We start from the raw sequence: 17,294 nt of genomic DNA, 5'->3' as shown, positions 1-17,294 counted from the left end.
CAGGAAACAAACTGAAGTTTGCTGGAGTGGAGGGGGTTGGGAGGGATGAGGTGGCTGGGTGATGGACATTGGGGAAGGTATGTGCTATGGTGAACACTGTGAATTGTGTGAGACTGATGAGTCACAGACCTGTACCCCTGAAACAAATAATACATTATATGTTAATAAAAAAATGAGCCAAGGGGCACCTCATTAAAGACATGAATCTGGACCTATGGTCCTCAAGAGGGTGCAGGGGACATTTGGCAAGGTCTGGAGATATTTTGGGTTGTCACAATTGGAGTTGGGGTACTACTGGGATCTAGTGAGTAGAGATCAAGGATGCTGCTTGGCATCCAACAATGCACAGGATAGCCCCCCACAGCAAAGAATTGTCCAGTCCAACTGGCAATAGCATTGAGGTTGAGAAGCCCAGGGCTAGACTGGGGCAGAGTAAACGAAAGATGTAGCATAATCGTGGTGACTTTCTAGCTATTCACTGCCATTAGAAGCAGTATTTTTTTTAAGATTTTATTTATTTTTTTATTTGAGAGAGAAAGCACATGCGCAGGTGAGCAGGGAGAGGGGCAGAGGGAGAGGAAGAGGGAGAAGGAGAGAGAGAGAGAATCTGAAGCAGACTCCGTGCTGAGTGCAAAGCCTGATGCAGGGCTCGATCTCATGACCCTGAAATCATGACCTGAGCCAAAACCAAGAGTTGCACGCTCAACCGACTAAGCCACCCAGGCACCCCTAGAAGCAAGGGGCTCTTGAAGCTCATAGTTCCCTGGTAAATTTGTTTTCAAATCTGCCTTCCTCATACACAGGGTCGGCGGGTTGGCCCTATTAAATGTTGGTTGGCTCCCCCCAGGGGCAATACAGAATCCACCAGGTGCTTGCATCCCATGAGTTTACAAGCTGAAACAGTTCAGTCTGGAAGATGCGAATATGTGATAACTGTTCTCTGAAACCATTTCCCTACAGAAAGAAGAAGCTAGAGATGGTTGAAATCGGGAAATCAGGAGTTACCTTGCTATGCAAGCCAGACCACACAAGCCTGTCTGGCAAGTATGTAAGTTTAAGGTAATATGCCCCCCTGACTGGTTGGAAAGTTGGAAGGGGCCCCACATGCATACTAAATTGCTTCTCACAAAAAGATTAGACAAAACTGGTGATCCAGAGAGGCAAGGCCTAGATAGAAAAGATTAGTTAGCAATGGGAGAATGGAAAGTTCTAGATAAACTTGTTGTTATTTTAAGACCTAAAAATATTGCTCACAGGAACTTGAAAGCGTAGTTAGACCTTGGATAAGCAAGAGTCCACATTCCCTAGTGAGAAATTTCCACCACTACCCCAGCTTCTTTCCCGAAATATCCAGTTTCACTGGGTGTCCCCTTGTTTCCTTTTGTCTGCCTGCCTTCACCTACACCAGTGGCCCCCCCTGCCATGTTGTGGGCAGAGATTCCCAATCATCCATCTACCTGCTGCAAAGATAGAAGATAGGAGCTGGTTTTGGATCGACTCCACCACCTTAGCAAAGACGCCTCACTCAGGAGTGCCACCTAGTGGACGAAGGGAAAAGGGCAGAAAAACAGAACTCAAAGATGAGCAGGAATGAGTGATTCTATTCATAACTCCGCATTCTGGTCAGAGCCATGTGCTAAGATGGTTCACCTAGGTCCAGATTTAATACAGCTTGCTCTACTTTGAGTTTTTAAAATTATCTCGGGTCAGAGGTAAAAACCGCTGGTACAGCACCTGACCTGCAACCTAGATCAGGGATAAAAATTAGTGCTCATCCCTAAGGCCAGGCTGGTGCACTGCTGGGGCTACCTGGAGGCTGGAAGGAGAAATATTCTGAAAATTGCCCAGTGTAATTGAGAAGACTCAGGGCAGAAATGGGAAGGAGTGTCACTATATGGTCCCAGTGGTCATGCTCAGTGCTGGTAATGGAAAGACAACTAGATTTTACCATGTATTTCTGCATAGCAGAATTTCTGATAAGATGATTTGAACCTCTGATCAACATACACCAGTTCAGGGTTTGGAAAATTAGGATTTTGGCCACCTTATTAAGGCTTCCCATTTCCAATTAGGAATCGAACTTTAAGATCCTATGCTTAACTAATTTTGGAACATGGCAGAGCTTGAAACCTAGCCTTTTGCAGCTCCAATTTACACCCAGTAAAGAAAATAAAGTCACTAAGTAGGTGTGCGGCATTGAAATCTTATTCACATTTTATATGGGGGGAAAACTCAGGCTTTCAGTCACTTCTATTAAATTGGGCATCATTAAAATCATTCCTTGGTGAGTTCCCTCCATGTCCAAAGCACTCTCCTAGGCAAATTTGCTCTCTGGTAATCCTAGGTATTGTACCATTTTGTAGACAAAGAACCTGAGGAAGCTCACAGAAGCTGAGTGTCCTGTCTGAGGTAACAGAGTAAGTGACTGAGCTCTCTATAGCCATCCTGTCTTTGTCTGCTGCATGTGACGTCAGACTCCAGGACTTGAAAGGGAGGCAAAGGAATTTCTTCAGTCTTCTTAACTAACTGGAGTCATAAGTGAGTTCCCACTGGTGCTAGTTTTTTGGGGACCGTGTTGGAATCTCCTTCTCAGAATTTCCTGAGAGCAGCATGGCAGGAATTCTCCAGTCTACAATATGGCGGACCATGGAGACAAGGAGGGCGTCAGTGACTGTAGACCATAGCAGAAGGAGATATGTGGGGATAAGGATAAGATAGTCCGTGATCCAGGCATGGGTTTCTCTTTTCTTTCATTTCATAAGAATATGTGAGTATTGTGGTTCATATATTCGAAACCTTATTAATAAATATTAAGATAGTAAATGTCCATTTATTAAATGTTAATAACTCATCGGGTTTGTAGATTAAACCTCATAACTCTAACAAATTAAATGAAAATAATGAGGTCGAGAGGAAAGAACAGTAGATGGAGAGGAAATGAATGTGTTCTGCAACCTCATTTTTGGTTTTCTTTCCCCAAAAGAGCACCCAGCCAGAATGAGCTTCAAATATGAAAAAATACCACAAAGAATGTGTTTTCTGTTCTTACCTCCCTGCCTTATTGAAAACTCCATTCACTGTTCCTCCAGTAAGTTCCTTCCCTCAACAATCAGGCCACTGTCCCTGAGACTTGGCAAGGGCTTTTGACATAACCAACAGCAAGGGAAATATTTTAACAGCTCCGTTAATAAGGCAACAGAGGTTTATTGTTATCAAACAGACACTTTGGGCAGAACGACTGTAGCTTCCACAGGCCCACCTGCTCTGCTTGGAGGACCTGCCGACTGAAAGGGCCAAGTCCCTGTAAGGTGGAGGATTAGCTCTCAGACTGGCGAGCAGGGACCACAGAGCACAGAGATTTGGAGTCAGAGATTTGGAGATGGCAAGAGCTGAGTTTGAGTCCAAATTCTCTGACAGACTCTGTGACCTGTGGCAAATTGCTTAATATTTTTAAACCTAAGTATTAAAAAGCTTAGCATTTTACCTGGCACATAATAAGCACTCAATAAACAGCAGGGCTTTTTTTCCCTTTAATTTTTTTTAATTTGAGTTATTCTATATATAATACATTGCATAAACATGTATTTACCTAAATCTTCAGGGTAAACGTTGATGATTTTCTCCATATATAAACATCACCCAGATCAAAATATAGAGCATTTCTAGCATCCAAGAGGGCTATATCATGCCCCTTCTCCATTATACCTGAGCCCCTCAGAGGAAACATCTTTCCCTATGTCTATTACCAAATGTAGATTTTTGACGGTTCTTGAACTTTCTAGAAATTTCATCATACAGGATACACACTTTCTGTGTCTGGTTTCTTTCACTCTGCATTTTGTCTTTGTGTTATTTTGTGTATCAGAAGATTGTTCTGTTTTGTTGAACGGTATTTTATTGTGTGAATACACCATAATTTATTTCTCTATTTTACTGGGGATGGACATTTGAGTTTTCTCCCGTTTGGGGCTATTGTGAACAAATGTGCTATGAACCCTCTTGTACCATGTCATTATTTTTTATAGGCAGAGAGTATGAAATCTGCTTCCCTCATTACTGGTAGACCAAAATCGGTTCCAAAACCATTTTTCTCTTCTGCTTTTCTCATCTATCACTTCAGTGAATATATTCAAATACTAACTGCAGCAATTTCTAATTTTTTCCATTTCTGTATCTCTCCCTGTATACTGTATTGTTTAGCTTCTGAAGAAAAGAAGTATCAAGGTACCTGGAGAATCCCACGAGTTCGTTTTTTTAAATAAATATATAAAATGATTGGACCTAAAAATTTCACAGAAACTGTCTGCTCTTTTCTTCAGAAAGTATTTCTTTAGACTAAACTATGAGACAAGAAATGTGCTCTAGAAAAAAACAAAGATTAGCATGATATGATTCTTACTCTCAAAAGATGTCCGTTTTCAGTCACAGTATTACAGGGTGGAAGGTGCTTAAGTGCAATAGGAGAGGCTCAGATAAGTCCCACAGAAGTTCACAGGAGGAACTCACAGGAGTCCTCTTTCCCACACAAATCATCCTACCGAAGCACAGAACCCTCTAGCAGATACCACGCCACTAGTAAATGGAGTAATGTGAAACTTAAACCTGTCAATATTTATCAAGAGCCTACAAAGACATTGTGCAAGCCTGTGTGTTGCACATTTAAGGAATACTATGATAAAAGGTGTTCTCAAAACACAGGGCTGATTGGATGGAGAGTCTCCTCCAACTTAATGGCCTGGAAAGAAATGTCTTCCATTTTAGTTTGCCCTTAATGTCAAGTAAAAACCCCGTTTACCTGAAGTTCTTTACCTAAGGCTGTAGAGGAGGGTCATTACACTTTCTCCAAGTCAGAGGGGAAGCTGAGGCACAAAGAAATTGAATGCATTTAATCCAAATGTTTTAAATAAAAGATATGTTGGTTAAAAAAAAAAAAAGCAAGTAAGGACACTGTACAGGAAGCCAAGAAAAGTGTAGCCGAAGCTCTCTGATCTTATATCTCAGACATAAGGGCTCCCTTGGAAGCAAGCAAGCAATCCTGGGCCAACGTAACAATGGAGAGGCAGACCTGTGGTGGGACAATGCAAACACAACAACAGTGAAGAGAGTTGGTCGTTGGGTACCGGACGTTTCCCTAAATGTGTATTTTTCTATAGTTACATGCATGTGTGCGTCTCAGAGACTTTCTACTCAAAACATGGGTGACTCTCGGGTATAGCCCAAACACCATCTCCTCCTCCCTCACTCTCGCACCCTTTAAAAATCAATACTATGGTCCCCATGATGCCTCAGGCGGGGGAGACCACCTTAAGCGAACATTTGTCTGACATTCCAGAGGTCTAGAAATTGTGCAATAAATGTCTGTTAAATATAAATATTTATGTTTCAAGTTTTTATATTGGTAGACAACTTCACTGTAAGTATGAAAATGAATAGTCATAAAGATCTGGTCGTTCTCACTAAATTGAAGAGTGTGAGTCCAAGCCTCAGACAATAAAATCCCTCTCCCAGAGCAAAGCTCTTTGCTCCACCCTGTTGTTTGAAAACCTCTGCCCGGGGTGGGTGTGCGTGGAACGCCTGCCCTCCATCTGCCCACAGGATTTCCACTGATGTAGGTGGGAACCCTGGATTCCAAATATACAACCCCAGAGAGGTCAGGAAGGGAGGCCTGTCACAAAAGGGAATGTGTCTTTCAAATGTCAGCGTGTGACAGCTTTCATGAGAGAAAAGTCACAGGAACCCAAATACTTAATCCTCTGCTGTCATTATTTCAGCGAATAGGCCTTAATTAGAAAGGATGCTTAGCAGCAGCTTCTGTCCTCTTTCTCTGTAACTGGAGTGATGTATCATCACGAGAAATCCCTTCTTCATCGACCTTTTATAGATGAAGAGATTAATGCAGTATGGACATCTCTTCAAAGCTGCTCCAGGATCCAGAAAGGCAAGAAAAATGCAAACGCAAGGAGGGTCAGTCTCACTTGGGTTTGGCTTTGCCCATGTGTCTGGTGTGACACTTGGTCTTTACCAGCCGTGTCCCGAGCCATGCCGGGAGCCCCATGCTGGGCAGTGCGCCGATTCCTCTCTGATGTGTCCTGGCGGGGCTGAAATACTATTTCACGGGGCGGGGGAGGGGGGTGGTGAGTTAAGTTGTGGTCCCAATAAAAAGAGAAAATTAAGCCTAGTAAAAGAGAAAATTAAGCCTGTAGACTTATTTTAATTGGACAGCTGCTTAAAAGTTGGTTGGGAAAGAGGGAGTGAAGGGAGGCAAGTTGGAAGGATGAGCAAAGGGAAAAGCCAGCCGAAAAGCCCTGTGTGCTCGACGCTGGGGAAAGGGCTCTCTGAGAGCAATGAGTGGGCCAAGTTCCCTCTCCTCGCAACTGGGCCGAGCATCAGCCCTTCGAGTGGCTTTCAGAAAGGTTTACGAGGCTAAGGCTTTTCTGTTTGCTGTGACAACTGCCACATCATAAACAACATGCTATCTTGCGTGATCGCACTTGATTCATGCAACCGTCCTAGGAGACAGGTACGGAGAGCCCATTGTATGGATTCAGATTTTCAGCCTGACCTGCCCATCGTGGCACCAGTCATGAGTGGGAGTGCCTATGCTCTCCCGCCCACCCAGCACAGCAAGGCCAGGTGCACCCACAGGCCAGGGATGCTTGGTCCATAGAGATGGCAGAAAGTGATTGCATTCAGGTATCATCCAGCATCAGCTTCAGGCATCCCCAAGGGGAGGCGACCGGGGAGGCTTTGTCACCACTCTTATTTTCATCGAGCTTTTGTGGTCCACGCTGAAAATAAAAGAGCAAGCTGCCAGCATCAGATGCCCCGAAATTGACAGGGAGATAAAAGAGCGCCTCCATCATTCTGCCAGCCAGCTGCAGCTAAGCTTTCTCCCCAGCCCATCTTCCGCATCGGTTACACTGCTGAATGGAACCCAGGGATCACATGGCACCACACCCCCAGGAAAGGTCCAAACCTGTGGTGGTGGAGCCTGCACCAAGTTCCACTTAGAAAACCGTCTGGGAGGAGCTGAGACTGGGATTAGTGGGTGGAGTCGCGTTCTTGGCTGTCACATCAGGTATCCGATCACCGTGTCATCTACTTTCGTCAGTAAACAATGTGCATTTGTGTAGTACTTTAGAGTTGACAAAGGCTTTTTATTCATTACTCCATTATATCCTCAAAACAATTATGAGAGGTAATTCCTGATTTTACAACTACGGAAGCCAAGAGCTTGAATGACTGGCTTTGCATGACCTGGGCGATGAACATCAACGTCAACATGGGAATCCCAGTGTTGGGTATTTTTTATTATTAAATTTTTCAAACGTAAGAGAGAGAGAATAGATCATACTCTCTATGACCATCACCTAGCCTTAATAACTGTTAATATCTTTCCAGATTTGTTGCATCTATTTTTGGTTTGCTGAAGTTATTTCCCAGACACCCCATCATTTTGCCTCAAAGAGCTTGGTATGCATCTCTTTAAAAATAAAACCACCTGTATTTTCTGACTTTAAACCCTGTGCTCTGCCTAACGTACCAGTGGAACTCACTTTCATCATCTGTACTTGCTGAGCTCGTGCTGGACGAGGTGAACTCTGGGCTCATTTCCCTTTTGAAATTTCTGGTTTCTGGTGTTTGCAACCAAAGCAACATTCACCCTGATAGTTTTGGGCACTGTTCGCTTCTCACCTTTCAAAGTGTTCCTTCTCCTGTTCCTGATGCCAGGACTTCATGGTTCCTCAGCGGGTGAGCTGAGACAGCCAAATTGGGGAGACTGATAAAATCAGAGCTGGGTTGCCCAGTGTAAACAAACCAAGTGCGTCCTTGAGGTATCAGCAAAGTGGAGAACACTTGAAGAGTTTTTAAAAAATGGATGTGAGGGCGCCTGGGTGGCTCAGCATCTGACTCGGTTTTGGCTCAGGTCATGATCTCAGGGTCATGGGATTGAGCCCTACATCAGGCTCTGAACTCATTGTGGAGTCTGCCTGGGATTCTCTCTCCTTCTCCCTCCCAGTCTCTCCCTCAAATAAATAAAGAAAATCTAAAAAAAAAAAAAGATGTGAAAAATTACAAACTCAGTATTGAACTATTTATCTTGAAAAAATAAGAACTTGGTCTTTATGACACTTATTCTATGGTTTAGTAAGGTTTGTATATTGAATTTTCAGGGAGCACCATAATTTTGCAGTATTTGGAGCCTGCAAAGGACCCACCCTGTCTCCCACCAGTATAGGGAACCGAGAATTAACAAAGCTGCTGAGTAAGAAAATGGAATTCCAGCCTTGTCTTCAGATCCAGTGAAAGACCCTAGGTGTTTGGTAATTGGGAGACAGATTTTCTAAGGCAAGTGGATGGGATAAGATTCCCCTCCTCACAACTTGGCTGAGCACCAACTCCTCAAGTGGCTTTCAGAAAGGTTTACGGGACTTTTTCCTGTTTGCTGTGACATCTACCACATCCCTAAATGAAGGGCTACGTTGTCAGGGTCTCACCAGATTCATGCGCCCCCTCCTACGAGACAGGTGTTGATAGCCCCGCCTTGTGGGTTAGGACGTTCCCCCTGAGAGGTTCAGGGGGAAAGACATCCCATGCAGAAAGGATATTCTGCAAATGTCTCGGAAATAGGGTCACTCTTGTGTGACCAGTAGCTGCTGCCACAGCGTGTAAGAGGGTGGTGGAGTCTGACTTAACCCTCACCGTTCTTGAGGTGAGCTGTCTGCCCGGAAGACGACCTCAGTGCCCCTAGCCATCCTCACTTCCCTCGGGGGCAGGGTCTAAGATGAGTCATGTGTCCCGTGGAGGCACTCTCAGGGTGCTGCCTCCCGGAGCCTTTCACCCCGAGCCCCCACCTCTGGGGCAGGGCCAAGCTGGAAGCCTGGCCCAACGCCTCGGCCAGCCGGCCTGGAAAACCTGCTGTAAGTCTGGGCCTGTTATAGCCAACATACTTTATACCATGCAGACAATGTATACCAGACGCTGTCCTGAAGAATCTGGTCTTGAGAAGCAGTTTATTGATCTGGCAGATGATTAAAAGACAACAGAGATGAGCTCAAGTGATGCTTTGGTTTTTCCATCCTGAAAGTGAATCTGAAATTTCCTTGGGGGATCATTAGCCCGTCTACTGCTGCAGGAGAGACAGATGACTCCTCAGAGCAGGCAAAGGTCACAAGAGTGTCCTGTCACTGTCTCCTGGCTCTCGCCCCTTCTCAGCAAGACACCCTGGGGAGCCACACGTTCCGCCTTGGTTGGGGCCATGCCAACGCCTCAGTCCAGATCATGCCTCTGCCAAAGGAGGCCTCGTACTGTCCGTCGTAGGGGCTCTGCCCTCCTCTCTGTTTGTGGGACGAGCGGGATGCTTGTTGGACTGCCTGTAAGGTTTGACGCCAGCTCCAAAAGAAAAAAGAGGAAGAAACTGGCTTATACACCTTGCAGAGAGCTGACCGCTTCCAGCAAGTTGGGAAGAGGGACGGAATTTGGACTGGTGTGCCTGAACTCACCTGTCATTTGAAATGGCATCACTCCTGCCAAACCCTGGATGACCTAATGCGCCACTCCACACGGCACTTGGACTTGTCACTGAGCAGATAGCTATGGTCTGAGGAGAAATTACAGGGGGTTCAGTGCTCAGGCAGCAGATTATTTACAACCTGTTCCTAATGCGAGGGCTTTTACAGCAGTGCTTTTGCGGACAAAAGTACATATTAAAAGGCTAATGTAATCGCTCACGTTGGCAGTTAGATATAACCAGACTGGGTTTCAGCAGGGCACCTACAGCAATGGGCCAGGCTTCAATCTGATCAGAGAGCCAACAGCTAGCTCTCTCCTGGAGCAAATCATGTAGTCCCCAGGCCAGCACTCGGAGGAGAGCCTGAGCAGCAAATGAATCCTGGCAATTAACTTCTTCAAAGCAAACTTCTCTTTCCTCCTCTCACACACTCTCTGACACCGCGTTGGATTTGCACATGTCTGCTCTTTTATACAAGACTCAGCCACGAGCTCCTGAGCTACCAAAGAAAGCTGATTTTGCTTGGAAAACCTTGAACAACAACAACCAGACCTAAATTGCCCTTCTTGCCTCAAAATTCTCTGCAAAGCTTGCTTTATCGTAAAAACACTGTGGCCCAGAAAAGCACTCGTACACAAAATTAGATGGTGCCGCCTTGCAGGGAACCTCCCCAGATGTTTTATGGGGAGGGGGCATTTTTAAAGATAAAATGAGCCCGTTTACCATTCCCACCCCCAACAGCCCCTCCCTGGCAGCCCACTGTTTTTTGTCAAAGATAGTTGGAGTTACAGCTCATTAATCATCCACCACCCAGACGGACCCTGCCAAGAATGCTGATAACATCGGGGCCGCTGGGGGCAGGCTGCAGAGGCAGGATAGGACCGGTGGCGGGGCGACATTCTCTCCAGCCCTGGTCTGCCAGGCCAGTGGCCCAAGTGGCTTCTGTTTCTTGGTTTCGTTTCCAAAGATTGAAAGCTCATGCTCTAACTCAGGCTCAGATCGGCTGGGCAAGCTCTCTGACAGTGGAGTTTTCAGGACCCAAGCAGTAACCACACTCCCAGGCCATCGAAAGTGCTGGCATGATTAAAAGCAACCAGAAGTAGTCAGCGTTCAAGACATTCCCTGTGCTGACTTATGCTCTGGATGTGCAGGTGAGTTTTGTTCGATCATAACATCACCAGAGCAATTCTATTTCTGGATATCAGCTAGACCCATTTGTTAATTAAATAGTGTAAATCCACACACACTCACACACACACACACATCCACAGAGGAAACATGCAGTGTGTGTTTTTACATATTGGCCATTGTTTCTAAACCCAACATTGGGACAGCTGGTGCAAAAAGCAAGGGCCATATTGTTGCATCTGGGGAAAGTAGATGTATCAAGGACAAAAAAAAAAAAAAAAAAAAATCAACAAATCATGTACCAAATCCAAAGTTCTCCAGATGAGAAGTTTCAACAAGCAAATCATTTGCTTTCCTCCTAAAGAGATACAGTAGTATCAGATGATCACATTAAGACCCAACAAGAGTTTTTAAAGAGGAGAGCCATAATTTGTTCATAAGTATTTTTAAGTACTCTTGAGAGGCAACACTGACTGCATTTTAGAGGTGAAAATTTAGAGACCAAAGATGAGAGGCCTACCCCATGTCACTTGGGGAAGTCTTATTCTGTAACACTCTATTTCATACCCATTCCATTAGCCCCCTGCCAAAGATGCTTATTTCCTTCCTCAGGCACTGACTTTAATGGACATAAAGTCAAATTTTGGCATATGGCAGACCTTACTTCCTTTACCAGTTCTCTGTTTCAGGGAGATGGAGGGGGAGAGAGGGAGAAACCCAGACAGTAGGGGTGGGTGGTGGTGATGGAGCATCATGGCTCATGTGTTTGGATTTCCCTGCATGGGGGTTGGTGGGGGGGGGGGGTTTGTGAGGACTTGTTACCTGAAATTAGCTGGGATCTTGTGAATATTCTGAATCACACTAGGAGGGGTTTGTGTGAGTCTTGGGATTTTAAAATTATCAATTAAAGAAAAAATTTCAGGGATAAATGCAGCACCACTCCTTTGTTTAATAACATCCTCTCCATCAGCCAGTATAATTACCCAGTTAGGAAACCATGTGACCCAGGGATGGGTTGGCAGCTTAAGGAGTGCGTCATCTACTCGGTCTTATTCAATGTCATTAAAAGCTCGCTTTAAAGAAAGCCCCAGAATTCAGATTATTCAAGCACACAGAAGTTTGTTTGTAAACAGGAACATTTACAAAAGATCTTAGGCAAAATATTAAGATAAGAGAAAGCTGCTTCATGAGATTGTGCAAGTGACTCACTGACGCACAGACATGCTACGTTAGGCATGGGGAGGTAGTCATTCAAACAGCATGATTCCAGAACCCGCACCCACTCTCCCATTATCCCATGCCTGAAGTCCAAAGAAGGTCAAATTAGTGGGAGTTGTAAATAAAAGTTTTCAAATGAAGAGGCACACAGAAAGCCTCAAAGAGATGAGGTAAAACCAAGGGTTTTAGACAAGTAACTTTCATTAGTGTTAATGTGAGCTGTCCTACCTAAAACCAACTCTTCAGCAAGTTAAATAAATACTCTCAAAGGTACGAAACAAAGTCCTCTCTCTTTACATTTGAAAAAAAAAAAGAGAAGGAAAATTTAACAGCAGGGTCCAGACATGCCACAAGACTCTCTCCATAAATAAAAGGCTTTATTTAAAAGATAAGGTGAACTCTGGGCCCCTATAATAGTCCCTCTCTGTGAGATCAATGCTATGGCATTTGTAGAAAATAAAACTCTCAGAGAAGCCAAGACTCTTCTTGTCAAAACAAGGAGATTATTTTCTAGCAACCAAGTTCAGTCCTTTTGACCTTGCCTGCCCTTAAGGTAAATGAGATAATAAAAGAGCAAGCGAGAGATCGAATCAGATAGCTAGTGTGGGGGGAGAATGAGAAAGCTATTTAGATCTTTGGGGAGAACTCCCCTCCATCCAGACGCTTTTAGGAAAAAGGTGCATTCTCCGTCGCTTCCCACTGTATTGGAAAGACAGAACCAGCTTACTTGGAATGGGGTTTTGCTTTTATTCTGGACCTAGAAGCCTTGGCTGCTACGTCAGAGGTGATCCTCACTCCCTCGGCCATGGGCTAGCTGCAGACATGGCGTACACTTGGGGTGAGGGGGCGAGGTGGTGCTGGGAACATGCTGCCATCCCTTTTTCAGATGTGCTGGCAAGAAGGGCTCTGGCTGGCCTTGTAAAAGTAGCTCCAGAGCAAATCATTAGCACATCTAACCTCAATATTTTGAAATCCAGAAACAACATTGAGTCATGCTGGTCGTACTGTAAAGTTTTATTGAGTTTTTTTAAACGGAGTCAAAAACAAGCTGGGGATCGTGTGAATTATCTCTTTACATGTGTCAAGCCCAGGAACTTGGCACATGGAGCACAGTGATGGAATGGAGCAGGGAAGCCACTGCAAATTTGTCATTAGAGAAAAATTGGCCCGGCCATGTAAGGCACTTCATCAGGCGGGTTCTCCTATTGTCTGAACCACATACCTGGCATGGTGTCTGATCTCAGAGAAACAGGGGCTATAAATACCTTTCATCCTGTACTAAAAATAGAGACTCCTTTAAGGCAAAAGAACCCACAGGGAAAAAGTATTGACCACTGCTGACATCAATTTGTGTCTTCTAGTATCTGTGTTGTTCTGGCCGTGCTCTCTGTTAGCCTGCAATGCTGGGGATCTCAGACAGGATTTTCAGGAAAAAAATTGAATGAAGGAAGGATTCTCCTCTGGGGAAAGCTCCGTGTGCATCGATGATGAAAACAACCCATCAGCATTTCCTAGATGCTTTCATGAATCTCCAGGTCCACCTTCTCTGGAAACAGCCCACCAGAATCACCTTTTGTGTCAATGTTGTAAAAATGCTTGGTTTCAGGAGGGTCCAGGAATGACTTTTTAGCCTATAGCATCCAAGGCCACAGAGCAGACAATGTTCCAAGGTTCCCAGGTGCTCAAGGGGACCTAACTAAACTGACCATAATCCAAACTAACAGATGAGAAAATCCAATGAAGTATTTCAGAAGACAAACAAGTAGACTCGCGGTGCGAGATTATAAAGCTACAGGAGTTACACAGATACGGCATTAGAACCAGAACCGGCAAAGAAATCAATGTTTAGAATGTGTAGAACAGATCTCAAAATTCAATATTACATGATAAAACTACTATGTCCATTTGGTGGCAAACCCATAGGTGATTATTAAGTTGTTCAAGTATAATTGGTTAACTCTTTAGCAAACAGCAAGTTAGAGATTTACCCCCATGGCTTATACTAAGAGAAATCCCAAATGGATGTAAAAGGTTAAGTATTTAACATAAAATTATAAAAGAAGAAAATATAGCTGACTGTATAGAGTTGCTTTATGAGAAGGGAAGGATTTTTTAAAGCATGAGACAAGAGGCAGAAACCATAGAAAAAAAAGAACAATGGATCCAAAACAAAACACACATGCAGAGAGAATAATGGGTAAAGGAGATGAATGAGGATTCTATTAAAGAAGACGTACACACAGCCATGGTGTGCATAGGGCAGCACTTGGCTGGCTGCCCCAACCACCATTCATGAAACTCTTCTCCCTTATTCATTTCCACCCTAAAAACTGAAAAATCTCAATAGTCACTTTCTGCACCTGCAGACACAGGTGCCCAGGTGACGCAAATCTGCATGAAGAGCTGTAAGAAGGTTTGCAAAATTCGTTGTTAGGCAATTCATGATCTCCATTTCTGTAGGGTTGCCTACTGGAAATTCATTTTGTTTCAGTTTTGCTAGATGAATGAGTTCTAGGGATCTGCTGTATGATATCGTGCCTAGAGTTAACCATACAGTATTGTATACTTCGAAATGTGTTAAGTGGGTAGGTCTCATGTTGTTAAGTGTTCTTACCACAAACAAAACAACAAACAAACAAATGAAAAGCACAAAAGAACTCCAGGAAATTCTGGGAGGTGTTGGATATGCCTATCTTGATTGTATGTGTCAAATATGTACAGTTCTTTGTGCGGCAATTATACCTCACTAAAGCTGTTTAAAAAAAAATAAAAGTTATGTATGGAATGTTTAAAAAAAAGTTCATAGAAGGTTGCCACCACTCCTTCATTCCTCCCATCTTGAATGAGGGTGTGAAGCCTGGAGCAGGGACAGCCATTTTGTGACCTCGAGAGAAGACTAAGGGGGTCACAGAGACTTTAGCTTCAACACGGATGGCCCTCAGCAGTTGCCAGTCTCTGGTTATAGAGGGAAAACTAAACCCCATTTGTCTGAGGTAACTTAAATCTCTATTACTTTGTTGGAAATGCATCCCTAACTGATTGAGGGTCACAACTGTTAGCCCCACACAAACACACAGTATCCACCAACCCCCTAATTTCCAAAAGAAAAGCAGGGGAAAGAAGATATTGGGCAGAATAACATTTTATTTTATTTTTCAGTAACTGTGCTATTTGGAATAAGATGCTTAAATTCCAGAAATATCATTAATTTATAAAGTTATGCCTGAACATGTTAGATAAATAATCTTTTACTAAACCTCTAAAGAGTCTTTAGAGTGACCTATTCGGTTAGCAAATCAACAAAAAGTAATAAAGACATATTATAAAATGTGCATTCAAAAATGTTCATTTGAACATTATACTGTCCAAATAAAAAAGGAGAAGCCAAAACACAGCAGTCTAAATATGAGAGATTGGTTAATGAATCATTGCAAACTATAAAATGAGATAAAACATGGCCACTATCAAGCAGGTTGTAGAAGAATATTTAGCAATATAAGAAAAGTGATGCTATGTAATTAAGTGAAAATTGTAAGACAGAATACACAGTACATGATCATTTTTCTTGCTGAAGACGAAGACCAACTGAATCTTGTTTATCACTGTATTCCCATTGCCTAGTACAGAGTCTGCAACATATTAGTGTGGTTTTTATTTTTTTTTTTAATAAATTAATGTGTGAAAGAAACATAGTAAACTATGACTAGAGGGTTTTTTTTCTTTTTCTTTGATTAAATGCAATCCATTTTTTCATATTTTTCCATTATTTTTCATTAAATATATATGACTTCTTTAATTAGGAAAAAGTTAAAACGAAGTAAACCTGTCTTTTCCCCAACATCACTCCTGGCCTTGGTATGGATGAAGAGTATGCATACCTTACTTCCTATGGGCCACACTTGGTGTGGATCTCAGCTGGTCTTCGCATATACCATCCCCTTGAGGCCATGCTGTAGGGGATGAACAAAATCCACAGCCTTCTCCTTGCCCACGCAGCCCTTGCTGTCCCCGGGATCAGCCTGCTGCTCTTCCCCTGTTGCTGGCTTCCATGTACGGCTCTTAAAATCCTCACTTTTCTATTCACCATCCTCCTCTCTCTTCACCCCTCCACGAAGAATCCAGACAGATTTGCTCTGCACCCCATTATCTGTGGTCCATCGCTCTATTTTGTGTTTGATAACTTGACAAGAAGCTATTGTGAATGGGTGCTTTCTTCCTTTCCGGGTTAATATCGTCAGTAGAAAATACCCTTTGTTTATCCCAATTTGGCCCAAATGGCAGAAATATGACAATGATGCTCCCTCATGAAACCTCTAGACAGGTTCAGGTCTAAAATATGGGGTTGGTGTCAAGTGTGAAGGGTAGGCCAGGTCAGTTCCTGGAAAGCAAAGGCAATTGTGATGGAACTGGGGTAAGAATATGGCAAGTCACGACAAACTCACTCCCCTCAACCCTATTTCTACCATCACTCCTTTTAAGGTAGCACTTTTGGATATGCCAGTGGAGAGAAATTTCATTGCCTTCATGGAGGGAGCCCTAAGACCTATAGGACTATATTGCTTTTCTTCTAGTGAACAAATTCAGACATTTCTGGAAGAACATGCTCGTGCCAGCCTGTCCCTCCTCTGTGCTGACCAGCTGTCTTCCTCTCTCCACCTGCCTTTCTACCCAGACTCCTTCCCATTTGACAGTTCCCAACCATCACACCAACTATTCATTGTGGAGGGTCCCTGCCTTGTGAAGACCCCACTCTTGCCATTGGCTTCATCATTTAAAACATGTCCCACTCGCCCTGTGCTTATGTGCAGTCAGAGTCCCCATTGCCATTGCCATGGTGGTATTTTGGAGATCTTGCACCTACCTCACAGCAGAAGGAAATCAAGGTTTTCAGAAATGAAGAAGAGCAATATGGGAAAAGGAAGAACAGTATAGGGGGCTGGGGGCTTCTAGAATTCTCCAGGTGCTCCGCCGAGAGGTAGTACTTGGGTTGTCAGAGATTTCATAAAAATGGGCCCAAGTCACTGAGAGACACTCGAATGTTCCCCGTTCCCAGGACCTCTCCGCTTTGCAGGATCCACCTAGACCACCACAGTCACCCGGGCTTACCAGGGACAGAGGTCTGAACCTGCAGCAGAATTGCCTGCCCAGAAGGGGAGAGACGTGGAGCAGAGGAAAGCCATGCTTCCATCATCCCACTTTCTTTTCAAAGACCTGCACCTTAGGCCCCACTTCTGTTCTCCCATTCATTGGCCAGCAGCTGGCTGATGGGGCACTGGCCCAGGATGCGCCCGAGGTCACAGAAGCTCCTGCCAGCAATCCCCAGAGTTCCCTGCACTTGGCTGCCCCGCAAAGGACTCCAGGGAGCTGCATCCTGAGCACAGGCTCAGGAAAGGGGGGGACATTCCTTCAGCCTTCATCTAGCGTCTACTATTTAGGG

This window comes from Mirounga leonina, unplaced genomic scaffold, assembly GCF_011800145.1.
Source record: "Mirounga leonina isolate KUSES-001 unplaced genomic scaffold, KU_Mleo_1.0 Mir_413, whole genome shotgun sequence".
NCBI classification, from domain to species: Eukaryota; Metazoa; Chordata; class Mammalia; order Carnivora; family Phocidae; genus Mirounga; species Mirounga leonina.
The sequence above is the reverse complement of the archived record's forward strand: the minus strand, read 5'-3'. Positions refer to the sequence as shown.